The sequence below is a fragment of the Macaca fascicularis genome, chromosome 9, assembly GCF_037993035.2.
Source record: "Macaca fascicularis isolate 582-1 chromosome 9, T2T-MFA8v1.1".
NCBI lineage: Eukaryota > Metazoa > Chordata > Mammalia > Primates > Cercopithecidae > Macaca > Macaca fascicularis.
The window spans coordinates 140719620-140739269 of NC_088383.1; the positions used below are offsets into that span (position 1 = coordinate 140719620).

The 19650-nt window shown below is 53.3% G+C and overlaps 1 long non-coding RNA gene across 1 annotated transcript; it reads right to left on the reverse strand.

Annotated features, from left to right (window-relative positions):
* Nucleotides 1-15208: 15208 nt before the first annotated feature.
* On the reverse strand, nt 15209-19348 carry LOC141407617 (uncharacterized). The gene is made up of 3 exons (XR_012417300.1): nt 18304-19348; nt 17406-18190; nt 15209-15439 (listed from the first exon to the last, which is right to left on the reverse strand). It is a non-coding gene; the product is annotated as an uncharacterized lncRNA (long non-coding RNA).
* Nucleotides 19349-19650: the final 302 nt, after the last annotated feature.

The following is a 19650-nucleotide window of genomic DNA, read 5'->3' on the forward strand; positions in this document are numbered from 1 at the left end:
GGCCGGGCTGTTCCGCCAACAAGGACAGCAGGGTGTCTGGGAGCTCCTTAGGAGAACCGACATAGCCTGCTCCTTAGAGGGTTTGGGGCTTCCTAAGTGGAGTGGGTGGAAAGGGTCACATGACCCATGTGTGTGGCCCAGAAGGTCTGAAGTTTCTGAAGTCCCTTTTAAAACAGCAACTGAGTTTTCAGACTAGGTGGGCCCACTCGTATTCATCTTCAGCCTGGAAACTGGCACACATCAGACACCTGGGAAATCTGGGAATAAAAGATGAAAAGGATCATCCAAGGAGCAGGACTGCTCATTGATTTGCTTAGTAAACCAGGTGCCAAGCCCCAGAACTGGAGCAAAACTCATCCAGCCCACGTTTTCCCACTCCTGTGAGTGGGCCTGAGGTACCGCCCATGCTGTCCTCAGAGAGAAGAGCCCCTCACCCAGGCCAAGACTCCAGCAGAGCCTGTCCTGGGGACATTTGGAGGGGGTCATGATGCTCATGCCAACCAGGACAGCATCCATGAGACTGGGGCTCTCCTGAAACTCTTTACAAACTAATTCCATGATTCTCCCCATGCCTGATGAGACAGATGCACAGGCACGTGTCCACATGCATGCACTCACACCCATGCATGCACATACATGCACACGTGCACTCACACCCAGGCACACACACACATGCATGCACTCACACCCAGGCATACACACATGCACACATGGACTCACACCCATGCATGCACACACATGCACACATGCACTTACACCCAGATGCAGACACACACGCACACATGCACACACATGCACTCACACCCATGAATGCACACATGCACTCACACCTAGGCACACATGCACACACATGCACTGACACCCAGGCATGCACACACATGCACTCACACCCATGCATACACACACATGCACACATGCACTTACACCCAGGTGCAAACACACATGCACACATGCACACACATGCACTCACACCCATGCATGCACACATGCACTCACACCCAGGCACACATGCACACACATGCACTGACACCCAGGCATACACACACACATGCATATTCACACACAACCACACACATGCACACATGCACTTGCACACACACCCACACACACATGCACACATGCACACACATGCATTCACACCCAGGCACAAACATGCATGCACATGCACACACACTCAGGCACACACACACATGAACATACATGCACTCACACCCAGGCAAATGCACACCTGCACACACATGCACTGACACTCAGGCATGCAGAAATGCACGCATGCACATACCGGCACCACAGACAGGTGCACACACATGAACATACACTCACACCCAGATACATGCAAACATGCACATGCACACACATGCACTCACACCCAGGCACATGCACACATGCACATGTACACACATGCACTGACAGCCAGGCACACACACACCTACACACACATGCACTCACACCCAGGCACATGCACACATTCACATGCACACACATGCACTCACACACAGGCATGCACACACAAGACAAGATCTCAAGAGTCTGAAAGATCCACTCTGCTTCCTGTGGACCACAGCTCCAGATGGAAGAGGCCACACAGCCCATGTCCGGCACCAACTGCCCAACAAGCTGCCAGATGAATGCAGTCAGAAAGTGACTTCAGATGAGACCAGCAGAAGAACCACCCAACTGAGCCCAGCCCAAACTGCAGACGACATAATTGTAAGAAAAAACCTGCCTGCTGCTTTACTTCAGTGTTAAACCTACATGTTGGAGTTATTGGTTACACACCATGAATGATGGGTACTGAGATGACCACTGCAGACAGGAATGCAGAGACGAACATACTCAGATACAGATACACACAGCTATTTGATCAGGAGTCTCAGGGCTGATTTGCTAAAAGAACTAACACATCTTTAGAAAATAGCTTGTTTCAGCTGGGCACAGTGGCTCACGCCTGTAATCCCAGCACTTTGGGAGGCTGAGGCTGGTGGATCACAAGGTCAGGAGACCGAGACCATCCTGGCTAACATGGTAAAACCCTGTCTCTACTAAAAATACAAAAAAAATTAGCCGGGAGTGGTGGCGGGTGCCTGTAGTCCCAGCTACTTGGGAGACTGAGGCAGGAGAATGGTGTGAACCTGGAAGGAAGAGCTTGCAGTGAGCCGAAATCGTGCCACTGCACTCCAGCCTGGGTGACAGAGTGAGACTCTGTCTGAAAAAAAAAAAAAAGAAAAAAGAAAATAGCTTGTTTCTGTTCCCAGTTTCTGAGGAAATTACAGGCATGTGGGGGGTTGGGACCACGCTGGAGGGAAAACAGGAGATGGTGAGAGGTTCATATGGGGTAGGGGCCAAATCCAAACATTCCCACTTATGGTTTTTCCCAAAGCACTAGTAGAAGAAGGGGCAGATGAGTGGTCAGCCAGATGCCCTGAGAAGGAGCCAGGAAGGGAGCCATGTGGGAGGAGAGAAATTGCCACTGACATTTTCTGCAAGTTGCTTTCTGTGGTGAGTCTGATGTGAAGTCTCCTTCCTCGAGAAGCTCCCCAGTAGGATTTGAGCTGCCCATGCGTGCTTTCCCTGGCCCTGGCTCTCTAGGATAGAGGCAAAGAAGCACCAGCTCAGCCTCCCATCCACAGCAATGCCAGCAGAGGGCTCACAGTGAGGCAGGAAGAGCAGAAAAGGTGGCTGCGAGTGACCTCTGGAGGGGCCCACGCCAGGCTGTCAGTCCTGAGGGGCTGCCCACCCAGAGCGCTCGCCCCCGAACACCTGTCAGATGGCCCGGGCTGTCTACCCGCAGCACGTCAAGGGTGACAGGGAGGAAGGCCGAGGACAGCTCCCTGCAAAGAGGCTGCAGAGGCGAGCCCCTGATCCCACACTGGTGCTCCCCAAAAGGAAGCCCTCATAAATAGAAGAGCTGGTGCGGTCTCCAGACTGTTTTCATTATTGGATTAATCTGTCTTCCCTGATATAGATATAAATATTTTATGTTCCATAGCCTGGAGACTCACTTATGACAATCACACTGCCTGGCTCTACTTTGAAGGAAATACCTCCGTGAAGGAAGACGGTGCCCCTCTGTCTTCCTGGACCACGGGCAGCCTCTGCCGGGCACAGGACGCAGGCCAAGGGACGGAGGGGTCCAGGGAGAAAAGTTCTGAGAACACGAGAGAGCAGGGTGCCTGCACCCCCACGACTCAGAGATGCCAGTCCCCCAACGAAGATGGAAACCAGGAGGGAGCTAGGGATTGTGGGAGCTCAGAGAAGTGGCTCAGACCCTCCCCGACCCCAGTCCTCAGAGAACTGCCGCCTGCCACCTACCTCCACCCATTCAGGCACAATTCATATGGAAGAAACTCTTTAAAGGAAATTTTAAAGTGTAGCAATTAAAACCTGAAACAGAACCGCTCTTCCACCGTTGTGCATGGACTCTGTAGAACCTCTAGGAATGCAGAAAGCAGTCGAGATGCTGGACTCTAATTATGGCTCTAGATTGGAGGCTCTAGATTGTGGACTCTAATGGAGGCTCTAGATTGTGGACTCTAATGGAGGCTCTAGATTGTGGACTCTAATGGAGGCTCTAGATTGTGGACTGTAATTATGGCATGGAATCTCAAGACGCTGGACTCTAATTATGGCAGGGATGCTCTAGATGCTGGATTCTGATTATGGCAGGGAAGCTCTAGATATTGGGTGCTAATTATGGCAATGGAGGCTCTAGATTGTGGACTCTAATTATGGCATGGAGGCTCTAGATGCTGGACTCTAATTATGGCATGGAGGCTCTAGATTGTGGACTCTAATGGAGGCTCTAGATTGTGGACTGTAATTATGGCATGGAATCTCAAGATGCTGGATTCTAATTATGGCAAGGAGGCTCTAGATTGTGGACTCTAATTATGGCAGGGAGGCTCTAGATTGTGGACTCTAATTATGGCAGGGATGCTCTAGATGCTGGACTCTAATTATGGCATGGAGGCTCTAGATGCTAGATTCTAATTATGGCATGGAGGCTCTAACTATCATGGTTTGTTGATGCAATTACTGAATACCAAGAAAATTCCAGAAAATAAGAGGAAAATCTACGAGAATTCATAAAAGACTTCTGTGTAAAGTTGTTGAAAACCTGATCATGTAAATAAATCAGTAGTTTTTCTATATGGTAGCAATAATCAGTAGAGGGAAAAAAATCCTAATACCTTTCATTGTAGAGGCAGAAAACCTACATGTTTGGCAGGATTGTTGCCATACAATGGAAAGAGTTACCTGCAGAAAATTACACGACTGTATGGGGACATAGAAAGAAAAATAATAGCAGGTGTGCCATGCGGAGTCAGCTGAATGACGTCAGCCCCGACTGTGTCTGCATCATCGCACTCAGGGTCCCTGTGCAGGCCGCCTGTCGTGGGAAAAGCGGCTCACAAGTGTGATGAGTGACAGGGATCTTGAGACTTAGCTGGTGGACTCAGTGTCATCACAAGGGGCCCTAGAAGAGGGAGGCCAGAGGGTCAGGGTCGGAACACAGCGACCGAGGCAAGATGAGAGAGATTCAAAGAGGCGGCACTGCTGGCTTTGAGGAGCCCGAGGACGCAGGCTGCCGAGAGGAGCTGGAAAGGCCGGAGGTGGATCTCCCCCAGAGCCTCACGAGAAGCCAGCCCTGCCCCAACCTCCTCCCTCCTGAACGTCGAAATAATGTGGGCTATTTGTGGTAATTTGTTACAGCAACAACTGGAAAATTTTTTAAGGAAAAGAAAATCATAAAACTTAATTCCAAAATTACATCTAGGTTCACCCTATTTGAATAAAAATCCATGCAAGTCTTTGTCTGATAGGACAGCATGATTATCAAATAATATCGAATAACCAGGTAGAAAGCCAGGAAGCCTTTGAAAAAGTAAAAGAAAAATAAAGCAATCGCGGGAAGCAATGGCTGCCTTGGGGGCGCGAGGCTCTGACCAGGAGGGAGGAAGAGGATGCGGCCCTCGGAGCTCGATCCTGTGGCTGCCCGGTGAAAAGCTCATCCGGTGATCATCGTTCCTAAAACAAAACGCCATTTTTCCTGCCAAATCAGTGAAAATGTGGAAGAGAAAAGGAAAAGTGCCTATTTGCTGCTTTGCAGACTTCCACAAGGACTGGCTGTCCGGCCTGCCTCGCCCTAAGGTGGGTGTTGGGCACAGGGAGGGGAGAGAGTGCGAGGACAAGGAGGTGCCACCTGTGGGGAGCAGCCCCCACCCCGAGCACCCAGAGAGCTGGACTTGAGCAGAAAATCCAGGCGGCCGCCAGGCATGGCACGGGTCGGGGCAGCTGTGTTTATTCCTCAGGAGCCTTCTCAGGCCAGGGAAGTGGGGCCTGCAGGCCAGGGCTCCAGGAGAGGATCTGCTGTGATCATTGAAGAAGAAATCTGAGGCTGTGGGACCCCTGGAAGCAGGTGGCCCACAAGACAGGACTTCAGCTCTCTCAGAGTCAGGGGAGGGAGAGCCTAGGACGGCACCAGCCTCCCACCCTCAGGTCCGGACAGGCGGGGTGTCCAGGGCCTAGCAGGGAGCTAAGCTCAGGGTTGGCCCCTGGGACTTGGGGCAGCCCCTGGTCATCTGGGGAAGACGTGAGGGACGGTGGGCTATTGGGGACCCATGAGGGTCACAAGACAGCAGAAGCCTTGGCCAAGGAGGCTGGGCACAGGGCAAAGGAGTGGAGGCCAGAGGACAAGGACGAGGCCACACCTAAGCAGGGGACCGGGGCATCACCTGCCCTCCTGAGGCTCTGGGGCCAGGGGAGCCAGCCTAGAAGCAGAAATTGCATTTCTCCAGCCTATAAGCGGAAATCAAAGGAGCGCCATTACTTTTGAAAAGTTCAGTTGTTGCTTATGTATTTAAATGTTAAGTGGGAAGGAAGCCAGATCCCTGAAGTTCAGATCAAGCTGAGCACCCAAAATGGGGACATGTCAGTGCCAGTGGGCTGGGGGCACGCACATCCCTCCCCACGCGCCTCATGCTTTCAGCACTTCAGGGTTTTTATATCAGAAATGTGGAACACTGTTTAAAAGCAATGAAAGGTCTGGGATTTAGTCTCTGTAGGGAATGGGTGAGCCCGGGCACAGATCCCTGGAAGAGTGAAGTTCCCACACTGCCCGCCGCAGCCGGCTGACCCCGACTGCCCTCCTGGTGCGAGGTTGGTCTGTCAGAGACCGGTGGCCAAAGGAGGGATGAGAGAAGTCACCTCCATTTATATTTCTGGAGCCTTTACTACAGGCCAGACTCTGTTCTCAGAATTTGACAATAATCCTCGCCACAGCCTCACTGCATTAAAAATATCGTGGGAAGGTGAAGTCTTTTGCCCAAGGTCAGCCTCCTAAGGTCAGCCTCCGGAGGGTTGAACCAGTAGCCAGGCCAGTGCTGGCGCTCTTGGCCTAAACAGGGCCCCGGCCCCACGAACTTCCTCTGGACGCCCCTCTCACCCACCCGCACCTGTAAGAATGATGGGTGTGGGATGATCTGTGAGTGTCCCAGGTGACTCTCTGAGTGTCAGGGCATGGAATTCCTAGTGGGGTTCCCCATACCCCATGGTGGGGAGGCTGCAGAGAGGTGCCCATCTTTGCTAAGTGAGAGGAGATGCCCAGTGACCCCACCATGGCACATGTGGGAAGGACCTGGAGGACATCTCACCCATCTACAAAGTGCAGGTGCAGAGGCAGAGAGGTTGAGAGGAGGCGGGATGCAGAGCCTGGGGAAAGGCCGGGCTGGGGTACAGAGGGCCCAGGCCTGCTTCTGGGGGCTGCACACAAGCCCTGTGCTGGCCGAGGACTAGGGAGGCCGGCCGGCTGTTCTAGGGAGAGGGGCAAAGGGGCAAACAGGGAGCAACACCTGGCATTTGTCTTCCTCCTGAAAGTTGCTTGGGCTCCATACTGAACGTAGAGGGTGGCGGGGAACAAGATCACTGCCCACCATCCCCACAGGATGGACACCATCCTTTGGGACTGGGAGGAGGGTCTGAGTGTGGGGGCTGTGACTTCATTACCCATCATGCACAGCTGCGGCTTCATTACCCATCATGCACAGCAGCATGTGTTCATGCAGTCAATCAGCAAACATCTGTGCACCTGCTAAGTGCTGAGAACACAGCACTGAGCAAGACCCTGCCCCTCCACGGAGGAGCTCACAGGCATGAGAGCGGGCAGGCAGGAGGCTGGGCGCACATGCAATGTGTGAGCGTGAGGCACCCTAGGGCTGAGGAAGGGGCCTGGGCTGCTCTGGGACCCCCAAAATGCAGCTGGAAGGAGAAGGTGACCTTGAGCAAGCCTTGAGGGAAATGCACAAGTTAACCTGGCTGGAGGTACCTCCCCTGCCATCCTAGCCCACCCTCAACATGCAAGCTCACTGCGAGCTCCACACCCAGATGGGAAACGATCCAGCTCCCACCTCACCTTCTGGGGCACAGTGTCCCTCTGCAGCCATGACTCCCACCCCACGCTGCCGTGTGAGCCTGGCCATGCTCGTTTACTTTTATTTCCTTTTAAAACTTTCTACTGGAATAGAATGTGCATTTGTCATAAGTGAGCAGCTCATTGGATTTCACGAACCAAACCATCATGTAACCAGCGCCTACACCAAGAGACAGAACCTAACCAGGCACCCCCACAAAACCCATGCCCCTGCCCACCTCCAAATCCCCACTCTCCTGCCCCACTCCCACCCCACCAGGTAAACACCTTCTTGATTTCTTGCATCAGCATCTGACCTTTTTTTTGTTTTTATTTTTTCAGCATTATTGAGGCATAATTCACATACCATAAAATTCACTTTTTAAACGTGTACAGTTCAGTGGTTTTGAGTATAATCATGGAGTTGTGAAATCATCACCACTGCCTAATTTTAGAACATCTTCATCACCCCCAAAAGATACAAAATACCCTCCTCAGTCACTCCCCATTCCCTTCCTCAGCCCCCATGTGGGGACAGTCACTCTCTGTTCCCTTCCTCAGTCCCCACGCAGCGACAGTCACTTCCCATTTCCTTCTTCAGTCCCCACACGGCAACCGCTGATCTGCTTTGCCTAGGGATTGGCCTGTTCTGAACATTTTATATTCGCAGTGCCACCCACGTCTCACTCCGGACCTTGGGGGTCTCCCCCAATACTCAGTCTCCCCCTCCGAGTATGACACGTGCTACAGGATCTTCATACATGCTATCACGCATCTGTACCATCAAGTGTGACGCATGCGGCCAGATCATCATACATCTTCTCTATCATGCATCTGTACCATTATGATGTGTGCTGTGAGATCTTCATACATGCTCTCTATCATGCATCTGTACCATCAAGTGTGACACATGCTCTGGGATCTTCATACATGCTCTCTATCATGCATCTGTACTGTTGAGTATGATGCATGCCGCAGGATCTTCATACGTGCTTTCTATCATGCATCTGTACCATCGAGTATGACATAGGCTGCAGGATCTTTATACATGTTCTCTATCATGCATCTGTACCATTGAGTATGATGCATGCTGTGGGATCTTCATACGTGCTCTCTATCAAACATCTGTACCATCAAGTGCGACACATGCTCTGGGGTCTTCATACGTAGTCTCTATTACGCATCTGTACCCTTGAGTATGACGCATGCTGCCAGATCTTCATACATGCCCTCAATCACTCATCTGTACCATTGAGTATGATGCATGCTGTGGGATCTTCATACATGCTCTCTATCAAACATCTGTACCATCAAGTGCAACACATGCTCTGGGGTCTTCATACGTAGTCTCTATCACACATCCGTACCATTGAGTATGACGCATGCTGCGGGATCTTCATACATGCCCTCAATCACTCATCTGTACCATTGAGTATGATGCATGCTGTGGGATCTCCATACACGCTATCACGCATCTGTACAGTTGAGTATGACACGTACTGCAGGATCTTCATATGTGCTCTCTATCACAAATCTGTACCATTGAGTATGATGCATGCTGTGGGATCTTCATACACGCTCTCTATCACACATCTGTACCATTGACTATGACATGTGCTGCGGGATCTTTATACATGCTCTGTATTACACATCTGCATTGTTGAGTTTTAAAAATTAGTCTCTCTCTTTACTTGTTATAAACCTATGCCAATTTTCTATTTCTTCTTGAATCAGTTTTCATAGTTTATGTCTTCCTAGAAATGTTCCCATGTCATCTAGTTATGAAATGTAGTGACATGCAATTGTTCATAATATGCTCTGATAATCCTTATTATTTTATTTTATTTTATTTTGAGACAGAGTCTCACTCTATTTTCCCGGCCTGAGTACAGTGGCACAGTCTCAGCTCACTGCAACCTCTGCCTCCTGGTTCAAGTGATTCTCCTGCTTCAGCCTCCCAAGCAGCTGGGATTACAGGCGTATGCCACCATGTCTGTTTAATTATTGTATTTGTGTAAAAGCAGGGTTTCACCATGTTGGCCAGGCTGGTCTCGAACTCCTGACTTCATGCGATCCACGCACCTTGGTCACCCAAAGTGCTGCAATTACTAGATAATCCTTTTTATATCTATAAGGTTGGTTTTCTTTTTTTTATTTTCATTTATTTATTTATTTATTCATTCATTCATTTATTTATTTTTGAGACAGAGTCTCGCTCTGTCACCAAGGCTGGAGTGCAGTGGTGCAATCTCGGCTCACTGCAAGCTCAGCCTCCCAGGTTCACGCCATTCTCCTGCCTCAGCCTCCCGAGTAGCTGGGACTACAGGCACCCGCCACTACACCGGCTAATTTTTTGTATTTTTTAGCCAGTATGGTATAAGGTTGGATTTCATGTTATCTTTCATCTGATTTTATTAATTTGAGCCTTCTCCTTCTGTATGTTTTGCCCATCTAGTTAAAGGCTTGTCAGTTTCGTTGATCTTTTCAAATAACCAAATTTTGGTTTTGTTGATTTCCTCTCTTGTTTTATACTCTATATTTTATTTCTTTTCATTCTAATCATTATTATTTCCTCAAACCTGTCTGCTTTGGATTCATTTTGCTTTCCTTTCTTTTAGTTTCTTGAGGTAAAGATTAGGTTATTGATTTGAGATCTTTTTTCTTTTTTAATATAAGTGTTTGCAACTACAAACTTCCCTCAAAGCTCTGTTTTAGTTGCATCCAATAAGCTTTTGTATGTTTTGTTTTCATTTTCATTCATCTCAAAGCATTTTCTGATTCCCTTGTGACTCATTTGACACCTGGTTATTGAGGAATGTGCTGTTTAATTTGTACGTATTTGTGAATTTCCCAAATTTCCTTCTTTTGCTGATTTCTAATTCTATCCCATGTTGGTCAGAAGATACTTTGCATAATAGCAGTCTTTAAAATGTACTGAGGCCTGGCGCGGTGGATCACACCTGTAATCCCAGCACTTTGGGAGGCCGAGGCAGGCAGAAACCACCCTGGGCAACATGGTGAAACCCGTATCTACTAAAATACAAAAAACATTAGCCGGGCATGGTGACGCACACCTGTAATCCCAGCTACTTGGGAGGCTGAGGTGGGAGAATCGCATGAGCTGGTGAGGCAGAGGTTGCAGTGAGTCAAGATCGTACCACTGCACTCCAACTTGGGTGATATAGTGAGACTCCATCTCAAATAAATAAATAAATAAATAAAATATATTGAGTTCTGTTTTATGGCTGAAGACATGGTCTATCCTGAGAATATTCCCTCAAGATCCTTAACTTGCTTACATCTACTAAGACCTTTATTCCAAATAAGGTCACATTCCCAGGTACCAGGTGGGCATATCTTACGGCGGGGGTGGGTGGCTGGCGGGCACGATTCAAGTCAGCAAGGAGGGCATGTGAGAGTTAAATGCACAAACACCCAGGAGTGTGCGGGTGTGGGGATCTGGGAAGCATGAGGCCCCACCCCTGAGCTCGCCAGGCTGCCTCTCATGGCTCTACCCCCAGTGCCTGGAAAAGCCTCAGGCGCCCATGAGGAAGCCCCTCTCCCGGGTCCTGGACCCCAGGACCTCCCACCTGCAGCATCGCACAAGCACAGTGATCCTGGGCACTGGGGACCGGAGGCCGAGGGACACTTCGCAGCTGTGAGACTGAGACCCCGACGAGCGGCTTAACCGCCAGGGCCTCAGGACGTCTCCTCCAAGCTGGGTTGATGATAGCTGCGCCCAGAGGAACACTGTGCTCCCCGCACCTGGCTTTCCCTGTGAGGACACCGCCTCTGGGTGGCGGTGCTCTGGGGCCCCTCTGGGCCTGGCAGGTCCTTATGGGAGGGTCTGGGGACCAGCACTCAGTGCACTTTGGGATAAACCTTCTTTGAAACTTTTCTCGCCCCTTTCTGGCATCATGGTCCCTCCCCAAAGACTGAAAGCCACCACAGTGAAGGCGAATCACCAGTGATCGGGGCTCGTCCTGGAGCCCCTTCCTGCCGAAGTGGCAGAACCGTGTCCAGGAAGGAGCCAGAGGGTGCTGGGCTCCCCGACCACGGTCCCATCCGTGCACTCCCTTCCTCCCCAGCCTCCCCTCCACAGACAGCCAGGGACATGGCCAAACTGGGCTCCCTCTCATCCTGGCACTTTCTATTCTGTTCCCATGGAAACTGCTATCTGAACGTGGGCAAGAAAGAGGAGCCATATTCTTAAAAATAACAATAGCTCAGAAACTTTCAGCTACCCGTGGTTTCCATGGAAACTCAAGCCAAAAACAGAGCTAAATAAAGAAGGCACTGGGTTTCCCCTGCTACCCACCCCCGGGGGAACCGTGGAAAGCCACAGCCCTGCCCCACAGGGAGATGCTCACCACTGCTGTACAAGGATGCAGGACCAGCCCTCCCAAGTCAGCAACGGGGCCGCCTTCCTCCAAAACGCATATGGGTGTGGGAGACACAGAGAGGGAGGGAAAGAGAGGGGCCACAGCTGCTTCCTGTCCCTGCAGTCAGACACCCCCTACTCAGACTCACATGGGGAAGGGATACCGGGGTGTGGGTGCCCCAGGCCGCCCATGCTGGCAGAGGTCACTCACTGGAGGGTTCAGGGCCCATGTCAGTGCAGTCAAGGCTACCTCACTGCTCCCCTTTTCTGAAAGTCACCATGGGGCAGGGTGGGATCTGCAGCCCTCCAGGCCGGGAGGTCTCTGGTGGAGGGCACGTAAGACAGGCCAGCATCTCCTGGACAGCCCTGCACAGTGAGCCGAGCATGGGCTTGCTTGGCTCTTGCTGCTGCCCGGAGACCTTGTCCAAAAGTTCCTACACCGAGGGCTGCGGACCCCGTGTCTGCTTTCCACCGAGGAAGTGCTTGGGAAATACCCAGGGAAAGGACGGCACGGAAAACCCCCTGAAGATGTGACCTGCAGGGGCCCCCATTGCTTCTCCAGCTGCGGTTCCCAAGAAGAGGCTGGTCGTACAGGAGCCAGGGCGGCTGAGGCCCCCTGGCCAACTCACTGCCATCCTGGGCAGAACACTGGCTCAGTAGCCAGACAAAGCCTGACCCTGGCGGCCCTGCCCGGCCTGAAAGGAAAGTCACCGGCACATTCCGTCTTGCACCCTGCCCACTTTCTCTTTCTTCTTCCGTTTGAACAATGCTCAGGACACCAGCTAGGCCAGGTTTTGTTTTTTCTTTTAATAATGTGTCTACATTCCTTAAACCAGTGCTTTTATCTCAAAGCAACTGGACACAGGTTTATGTTACTCTCAATTTCCTGCTACCATCGTCACATTTTAAAGATGCTGGAGTCGTGAGCCTGCGAACTCTCGTGACACACCCACTCGGGTGCTGGAGTCATGAGCTGGCGAACCCCTGGGCCACCCCACATAGGTGCTTCTCAGCTCTCACCCCTTCGGTGCCAGATCTGTGCTGGGCCCTCTTCTGCACAGCCTCACAGACTCTGCACGGTCCAGAGAGGATGCCGTCATAGCCAAGCTCATGCGGAGGCCTGGGGTCCGTCCCAGCGGCATCCCCCACTGGAAAGAGACAGGCGGGAAACCTCAGGCTCAGCACCAGCCTGCCCGAATGCAGAGCAGGAATGCTTTTCCCTGTGGAGACCACTCCTCAGACCGCCACCCTTTCATTAAAATTTGAAGTAAACATCTGTATTTAACTCATCAAGCCTCGTGACACACACTTCACCTTCCGTCTCCCTGGAAGACCCATTTTTGGGGTAATAGCAGGATGGGAGGCACGGGAGGACAGGAGCCCGGGGGGACGGGAGCACAGGGGGCACAGGAGGATGGGAGCATGGGAGGACAGGAGCCAAGGGGGATGGGAGCACAGGGGGCACAGGAGGATGGGAGCATGGGAGGACAGGAGCCAAGGGGGATGGGAGCACAGGGGGCACAGGAGGATGGGAGCACAGGGGGCACAGGAGGATGGGAGCATGGGAGGATGGGTGCACAGGAGGATGGGAGCACAGGAGGACAGAAGCCCAGGGGAAGGGGAGCACAGGAGGACAGGAGCATGGGAGGATGGGAACATGGGAGGACGGGAACACAGGAGGACAGGAGCCCAGGGGGATGGTAGCACAGGGGCACGTGAGGGCAGGAGCATGGGAGGATGGGAGCACAGGAGGATGGGAGCACAGGAGGATGGGAGCACAGGAGGATGGGAGCATGGGAGGATGGGAGCACAGGAGGACAAGAGCCCAGAGGGACGGGAGTACAGGGGGAACAGGAGGACGGGAGCACGGGGCACAGGAGGATGGGAGCACAGGAGGACAGAAGCCCGGGGGATGGGAGCACAGGGAGCACGGGAGGACAGGAGCACGGGAGGATGGGAGCACGGGAGGATGGGAGCACCGGAGGATGGGAGCACAGGAGGATGGGAACACAGGATGATGGGAGCATGGGAGGATGGGAACACAGGAGGACAGGAGCCCGGGGGGATGGGAGCACAGGGGACATGGGAGGACGGGAGCACAGGAGGATGGGAGTACGGGAGGACAGGAGCCCGGGGGATGGGAGCACAGGGGGCACGGGAGGATGGGAGCACGGGAGGGTGGGAGCATGGGAGGACAGGAATCTAGGGGGATGGGAGCACAAGGGACATGGGAGGATGGGAGCATGGGAGGGTGGAAGCATGGGAGGACAGGAGCCCAGGAGGACAGGAGCACAGGGGGGATGGGACGATGGGAGCATGGGAGGATGGGAGGACGGGAGTTTGGGAGGACAGGAACACAGGGGGCATGGGAGGATGCCAAATGGGAGGACAGGAGCATGAGAGGACAAGAGCATGGGAGGATGGGAGCACAGGAAGACAGGAGGATAGGAACACAGGGAGCATGGGAGAATGGGAGCACGGGAGGACAGGAGCATGGGGGAATGGGAGCACAGGAGGATGGGAGCACATGAAGATGGGAGCACTGCAGGACAGAAGCACGGGAGGATGGGAGTGTGGGAGGACAGGAGCCCAGGAGGTTGGGAGCTCAGGGGGCATGGGAGGACAGGAGCACAGGAGGCTGCCTGCAGTGATTTTGTTATTCCCTTAACTTAAAACCCAGGACATGGGACCAGATGTTTGAGAGACACATTAAAACCAGTGAGAATTAAGCATAGGGAACGTGACCAAAGCTCTTGCCTTTTCCAATACCATGTTGGTTCCTAACAGTCAGAAACAAAAAGACGTCCCTATTCTGAGGCATGAAGTATGAATGTGAATTTAGATGAAGCTTTTAAATCGATCTTACAGGACAGACAAACGTCAATGAACAGCAGTTTACAAACTGCAAGACAGAGAAGCAGCTTCACCAGCCTGCGGGAAGACGCCTCCGCGGCGATGGGAGTGCGTTTCCTGCACGTTTTCGCCCATCGCTCGTCTTTCATCCGCGCGCCCTGAGCAGGTGCTAAGGCGGAAGGTGCTCGCTCAGGGCAAGAGGCAGGCAGAGGCGGCAGCGCCAGTGGGGCAGGGTGCGGCTCCTCTGCAGGGCCACGGTGGACAGAGGTGAGGTACCAGGAGGCTTGAAGGAGGGGTGCCTGACCCCACCTGGGCACCACAGAGGACTGCCTGGAAGAAGCTACCACTGACAGCCCTGACAGAAAAGAAGGCCCAGCCCAGAAAAGAGGCAGCGACGTCACCAGATCCCAGCTCAGGCAGGCCGGGAGTCAAGAGGGGCCTTCAAGATGCAAGCAGCATAAAGACCTATACACACACACACACACACGCAACACACAACACACAACATACACACAGACAACACAACACACACAGACACACACTTATAACACTCACACACAGCACACACACATATGGATACATACAGGATGGGCTGCCCGGATCACGGGTCTGTGTGCCCTGCGGCGGGGGCAGCCTCAGGCTGTGGACACAGGGTCTCATTCTCCAGCCACCCGGTGCAGCAGGGTCTGTGTGGCCTGTGGCAGGGGGAGCGGCGGACACAGGGTCTCTCCAGCCACCCGGTGCGGCGGGACGGCTCCTGAAGGATGTGTGGCCATGGGTTGGGCTTCCAGGGCTTTCTGCAGGTGTCCAGAACAGATCCTCAGGAATGCTCAGCTTCGCATTCTGCTCCCCCGACCCCGGAGGCCAAAGAGGGGCTGCCGGCTTCACCCCACAGGCCTGCTCAGCCCTGACTTCCCACAGGGGCTGCAGCAGGGCTGCCATTTTTCGCAACAATATATTAAAAAGCTAAAAGTTCTAAACCCGTAGGACACCGAGGCCTTCTCTACTCTGCCTCATGTGCTTTTCGGGGAACTGCACAGCCCTGAATGCCCGGACTTCAATAACACGGCTGATTGGTGCTTGCAGGCACTCAGGGTGAGAAGGAGCGGCAATGTCACAGACTCCACTGGATATCCGTAGCTCAGGCACACAGAGCAGCAGCTCCACACAAGCACTCACTGGAACCTGGAGCAAAGGAAGAGCCCCTGGGAACCCCCCCAGCCTGGGAGCTCCACTGAGGAGGGTGTGAGACGTCATCAGCTGTGCCTGCATCCCCATCACAATCCTATAGAGAGCGGGAAAGGCTTCCCAGGGAACAGCTCCGGACCCTGGGCATGAACATGAGTGCATGTGTGTGACTGTGAGACTGTGTGAGGGTGTATGGGCATAAGTGTGCTGTGTGCATGTGTATATGTGTGTGTGCACATGTGCACATATGCATGTGTGTGTGCATGTGTGCATGCATGTGTATGTGTGTATGTCTGCATGTGTGCACGTGTGTGCATTGCGTATGTGTGCATGTGTGTGCGTGTGTGTGTGCACCTGTCTGCATGTACAAGTGTCTTTGTGTCTGCGTGTGTGCCTGTGTGTGCATGTGCGTTTATGTGTGCGCCTGTGTGTGCATGTGCATGTGTGTTTGTGTCTGCGTGTGTGCATGTGTGTGTATGTGCACGTACGTGCATACACGTGTGCATGTGTGTGCAAGTCTGCGTGTGTGCATGTGTGTATGCATGTGCGTGTGTGTGAATGCACATGTGTGTGTATGTGTGTAAGACTTTGGAGGACAAGTGGTTGACACGAGAGTCATGAGAAACCAGCCTGCTGGGGCCAGCTGAGCCCATGAGGGAGCTAAGGGGGAGCTCCCTCCCCACATAGGCCAATGGTCAGGGACCCAAGCCCTGGTCAGCCCCTTGACTTCCTCCCCTCGCTCCAGGGAGCCAGTCTTTCCACCCAGGAAGGCTGTCAGCTCCACAACAGCCCCAGGGCTGTGTGCCCAACAAGCTCCACCCAGCCAGCCTCCCAGGACCCTGCAGAGCAGAAGAGATTCTCCCTGGGACTGAACACATGAGCAGAGTGGCCGGCGCCTGCCCCTCCTCGAGCAAAAGGGACATGCTGCTTCCTAGGCCCAGCCTTGGCCCCGGAAAGCTGAGAGGGACGTGTGGAAAGAATGAGGCCTCGGCTTGCCTGCTGGGGCATGAAAATAAATCACGAGGCAACAAAACAAAAGAAACAAGGCTGGGGCACTGCTGCCATTTCACGGGAAGAGGCTTCAGAGGAGCCGTGGCCCAGAGCCCCCACGCCAGGGTCGTCTCCAGTGCACAGGTGGCTTTGCAAGCACCCACCCTCCCCCAGCCCTGGAGACTCCCATCCAGGAAAGAGGGGGCCGGACTGCAGGAGCCCGGCAGCCAGCGCTAACCCTCTCTGCTTAACTGGGACATGCCCAGCTTCCCTCAGCAGCCGGCCCGCCCTGTGCTGACCTGCAGGACCATCTTTAAGTCCACATCCCTCTCCTGAAGAGGGACAAGTGCTCCCTGCTCTCGGTGAAATCCTAAGTCATCAGTGTTGAGACCACGGGGCTGTGAACGGCAGCTGCCCTGTCAAAAGCATTCGAAGTAAGCGGCTGCAGAACATCCTCCCTGAAAAATCCATGGAAAACCACGGCCGCAAAGTCTCCCCACCCCGCACGGCACCAAAAAAATACATCCAGGGTATTTTTCGACGTGAATGAATCAGAAGAGGTCCCTGCAGCTGCCTGTCAATTACCGTCTGGCTGGGACCAGGCATCTGCGCTCCCCTTGGAAGTCGCTCCGTGGCTGGTGGTGGGACCCGGAGACCGGAGGCTGCGGGAAGAAGCCCAAGGCCCTTAGCCTGGTCAGGACATCAGGTGTTAGACGCCCTCTGCCCTGACGGGGAATCACTTCGCAAGCCCTTCACTGTATATGGCTATATTCACGCCTTACAGCTGCTGTGACAAATCCTCACAAACCGGGAGGCTCCAGCAGCAGTTACCACCCAACAGCTCGGGAGCTCCCACACCTGGCCTGGGTCTCGCTGGACTCGAATCAGCATCTCGGAAAAGCCGTGTTCCTTTCCGAGGCTCCAGGACACATCCGCTTCCTTGCCCTTTTTCAGTGGGCATCTGCCTTCCCTGGCTGGTGGCCGTTAGGCCGTCTCAGAGCTGGCGCTGCAGCACCACTCTGGCCTCCACTGGCTCTGGCCTCCTCTCCTGCCTCGCCCTTCCATGTTCATGGGTTCGTGAAGACATCAGCTTCCCTGGGTAACCAGGAGGCTCTCCCCACACGCAGGTCAGCAGTGAGCAGCCGTAACTCTCCTTGGTCATGTAACCCTCACACCCCCAGGCCCTGGGGCATTCAGTGGGAACATCTGTGGGGCATTCTCCTGCCTGCATGTCGGGGCCTGGCATGTAGAGATGCTTGGGAAACAGTCACCCACGAGATGAATTTGCCGAGTGGTGCCGATGAGGATAAAGGCTCAGGGGAGCCACGTGCTGGCTGGTGATCACAGCTCTCGGGTGAGACAACCAGGACCTGCACAAACACGGCAAGCTCGCGTTGGTCTCTTCAGGAAGGAATGAGCATGCGTAAAGAAAACTTATCACTTTTTAATTGGGAGATTATTCTGTCCACAAAATAATCGCTACCAGAGTACAGGCTTCGAAGCCACATCTGAAACTTGTGGTCAGGAGGGCGCAGGGCACTCACACTTCATTTTCTTTTCTGCTCCAGACGCGTGGCAGGCACTGAAAAAAGCCATGAAGGATGTAGCCTGCTGTCTGCAAATGACAAGCACAGCACTGTGGGTGGCCAAAGACCCCAGCCTGTGGACCTCGGGTTTGGTAACGGGCAGCAGGGCCAGTGGGTTGCTCCCGAACGGTGGAGAGACTGAAACTACCCATACAGGGTGGAAGACCCCCAGCCAGGCACGAAGGGCTCCTGCCCCCGCCCTCAGTAAAGCTCCCTGACCCCTATCAGAGCTTCAGCACCCTGAACCCACAAGCCAGGGTAGGTAGGAGGCCCTGAACCTCGGGGTCAGCGGTGAGTCAACCCCCTGCCAACCATGGCTCCATCTGGGAGACCCCTCGTGCCCCAGTGGGATAGAAGCCCAACCACCGTCGTGAGACAGGGCACTTAGGCACCAGACAACCGCAAAGCTGCTAGAAAGAAGTGCGGCAGGAATGGAGGGAAGGCAAGAAAGAGAAACAGACTAACCACAAAACAAAACAGAGCAGAACTCCTCCCACTGACAATGAGCCTGCAAACAATAAGACTGCAGCTGAGGGGAAACCTGATGCTGAGACCCTGAGAACAGCTTATCCTGCAGCAGCATCCTGGCACCGCCACCAAAACAGAGAAAAGTCGAGTGAACTATTTTGAACTGATTTCAAATCCATGGCTGGGCTGGCACAGTGGCAATGACGGGACAGGCCCTGAAAGGGAGCTGAAAACAGAACCTGGGGGTGCACCCACCCAACAGCACTTACCCCACAGGGACGCGCCTCACCTCAGAGCCCCTGAGCACCGTGGGGAGAAGAAGATGTGGCCTGAGGCTGACCCAGAGCAGGGAAACACAGGAGACCCCGGATGAATCTGGGACCGTCTACGGGCTATGCCCAGTGTAAGAGTGAACAACAAATAAAGCGATCACTCAGAAGGGGACAGAAAGAAAACTTACCTGTCTCAACCCTGGAATTATGTAAAGGGAAAAAAATAATCTCATTTTGTCATCGTAACAGCAAATGGGTCCTCAAACAGGTTTGTGATCAGTGAGGCTACCTGTGTGACCCTGCAAACCTCAGGGTAAACTTTAGTTCCAGATATCGATGGCCCAAGTAACCTCAAACGTTGAAAGAAAGAAGAAGGAGGAAGAGGAATAAGAAGAACAGAAAAGAAGGAGGAAGGGAAGAGAAGGGGAGAAAAGGGGAGGGGAGGGAAGGGGAGGGAAGGGAAAGGGAGAAAAGGGGAGGGGAGGGAAGGGAAGGGGAGGGGAG